The following is a 3007-nucleotide window of genomic DNA, read 5'->3' as shown; positions in this document are numbered from 1 at the left end:
CTGATGTAGGATGTGTCTGCTCTGGGGTTGGGATCTCTGGCGGGCTCCCTTTGAACTCAAGATCTGTGGCTCTCGAGGGAGGCAAAGAAGGCCATCAGAAAATGTAATCAGTTTTGTTCCCTGCAAGGCCACAGTCCGGGCTCTATTACAGATAAGTTTTTCAAGTGCTTGTACACAAATGCTAGAAGCCTGCCTGCTTTGAGATGAAAGACAGCCTGACACTGCACTGGCCTCGGGCTGTGCCATGAAACTGAGCTCAAATAATTTGCACCCTAAGCCGGGCACACCCATGGTGCTGGGCATCAGCCCAAGTTCCAGTTAGGAGGTGGGTTTTGTTTGCTGACACTCTGCAGCTGTGTGGTTTCTGATCATTGCAAAGGAAAGGCTGTGACCCAACCTCCCCGAAATAGTTTTACTTTCAGATTCCTATTGACTCTTTATTTTTACGGCACAAGGCAAACCCAGCTGAACAGACACCTCTTTAAGAGCTGTGATCAGTTTAGCTTCCAACAAAAAAGAGTAAGTACTATACTATTAGCTATTTAAAAAGATTGGAAAACTTAAAATACAAATCTGTGGGCCAAATCCTGAATTCTCAGGAGGGGCTTGGTGGTGGTGTGGGAATGCTCCTCCGGGATCTGGGTGCAGAAGAGACTCTGTGACATACGTTTCCATTTCCTTTATGGGGACATTATGGGGTGAGCCACCTTTGCAATATAATCTCTGAACCCCAAGGAGGTGGGGTTGGGAATTGCAGCTCCCCCACCCTTGACAACCAGCAGTGAGTCCACCCCCAAAATGAACACAGCCTGAAGCAGCATTAACTTTCGCAGGAGCCTTTGATTTTTCACATTCCCTTTGATTTTAATACAACATCCGCAATCCTAAAAAATGGGGGTGGGGCTTAATGGGGGGGTGGGGAAATTCCATCATTCATAACTGAAATGTACAGAGACAGAGGTGAGGTGGATTGCTCAAGGGAGGGACCCTCTGCATGCAGATCTCCCCATTCCCGCTTAGAAAAGGAACAGCTGTCTCAGCAGCGTGGTCCCCACTCCCCTCAGGACATGCTGGTCTCTAACTAGCAAAACACGGCTCTAAAGATGGGTAAAAGGAGGGACAGAGCCGCAGCAGCTTGGAAACAGTGAGCCGGGAAGGTGTGAATGAGCCAGAGCTGCAGTTCAGTTTTGGCAGCATTATTGGAGTTGGCCCTGTCTCAACCCCATGGGGACTAACACCCAGTTTTCATGAACCCCAGTGCACTGCTATAGCTAATTTCCAGTCGTTATTACAGAACTATTCCATTTTCAACAGGAAAAGGGGAGTCTGGTGGGTCCGTCTCTCAAATTGTTGAAATGGCCAATCTCATGATAACGGACAAGGCACTTTCCTTCAGTTACTCGCTGAACTGAAGCTGCCTCTAGCAGCGTCACGAATCCTGTGTCTTCTGTCTTTTAAAAGCAAATCACTGCGGATCCTGCGATTCAGTGATAATGGCCACTGGGGACAAATACAGGATTCTATGCACCAAACGCAAAGAGCTGGTAGAAACTATTCCAAGTGATCCTGATAACATCCTGGATGAGTTACTTGCCCAGTGCATCATCACAGAGGAGGAGTACAACAGCTTCTATCAAAAAGAGAACTTAGTGATCAAAATCAGGAAGTTGTTAATTCACATACAGAAAAAAGGGGAGTCAACCTGCCAGCAATTTCTGGAGTGTTTAGAAATCCTCTTTCCTGGCATCAATCAGGATTTACAACCTTCTGGTCATGGTAAGTCAAATCTCTTTCTGTTTTATTTTTAAAAAACAACAACAACAAAAAAGAGGTAATAGCCATAATCTTTATGAGGAGAGATTAATAAGACTGGGACTTTTCAGCTTGGAAAAGAGAGGAGACCCCAGCTCTCACCCTGGGCTCCTGCAGCACCAGCGCAGAGCTGTCCCTACAGAGTAAATGAGAGACCCTGGGGGCGTTGGGACTCAGTCCTCCCCACCCTGAGCCTTGCTCCCCTTTATCTCAGTCTCTTCTACTCTGGGGGTCTCCCCTGGTCAGTAGCATGAGTGTTACTGGGGCTGTGTGACCCAGGGACTTCTTGGTGCCAACTGGCAGAGGACACAGGGATGCATTAGGATTTCCGGGATCCCCTGGGCCTGGTATCTACATACTAGTTCACCAAAGCGTGTCATGCCAGGCCTCTACTGAAAGCCTGTGTCACACTGGTCATCTTAATCACTGTACAGATACCATGTAAGGAGTTATGTATATAGACTGAAACTTATATTCTTAAGGTCTGTGACTTGAAACTGGTGAGAAAAGGTGAAAAACAGGTTTCTTTCAGACAAAAGATGTTTATCGGTCTATCTACAGGTACGCTGAGTATTGTATGGTTCACAATGGGCACCATTTACAGTCTGAGCAAAATGTTAATCAAGTGCTCACAGAGTGTTCTGGACAGGAAAAGACAAGCAGCGGGAGTTGTCCTACAAGTGCACACAATGGAGTTTTGGACGATAACTGTAGATAAAGAGACAAACTCTGCATCTTCCCACTGAGGAGACAAGAGGACTGTGTGCTTGTCTCATGAATAGAAGATCACAGCCACACCTGATTGGAAGGATTTGGGGCTTTTGCTCTTATGACAGGACAATGGCCTATTCATCAAGTTTAGGCTCGAGTGTGCATGTCATGATTTTATTTTATATGTAACCCTTTGTTTCTAATATTTCTACTTGTTATCATTTGAATCCCTGTGTTAAATAAACATACTTGCTTTCTGTGTGAACAAGTGTGAGTGCGGTGCATTAAATGGAGCTGTGTAGTGTGGTGTAACTGGTAAGATGCAGTTTGGGAACACTGGGTCTAGTAATTCTGCATGTCTGGTGGGTCAGGGGCTGGATACTCCAGGGCGATGCTCGAGGGTTGGTGGGTGCGTATCACTAACCTATACCGAGAGAGCAAGACCTGCAGAGGCCTAGAGGGGAGTGACCCCCTGGCACACACT

General features: G+C 46.6%; 1 long non-coding RNA gene across 2 annotated transcripts; it reads left to right on the top strand.

Annotated features, from left to right (window-relative positions):
- Positions 1–385: 385 nt before the first annotated feature.
- LOC135979673 (uncharacterized) lies at positions 386–2791 on the top strand. 2 transcript variants are annotated; one of them, XR_010596933.1, is made up of 3 exons: positions 386–519; positions 1315–1776; positions 2374–2791. It is a non-coding gene; the product is annotated as an uncharacterized LOC135979673 (long non-coding RNA). The 2 variants fall into 2 exon arrangements; XR_010596934.1 differs by having other exon boundaries at positions 413–519; positions 1462–1776.
- Positions 2792–3007: the final 216 nt, after the last annotated feature.

Source organism: Chrysemys picta, unplaced genomic scaffold (assembly GCF_011386835.1).
Source record: "Chrysemys picta bellii isolate R12L10 unplaced genomic scaffold, ASM1138683v2 scaf1124, whole genome shotgun sequence".
NCBI lineage: Eukaryota > Metazoa > Chordata > Testudines > Emydidae > Chrysemys > Chrysemys picta.
The sequence above is the reverse complement of the archived record's forward strand: the minus strand, read 5'-3'. Positions and strand labels throughout refer to the sequence as shown.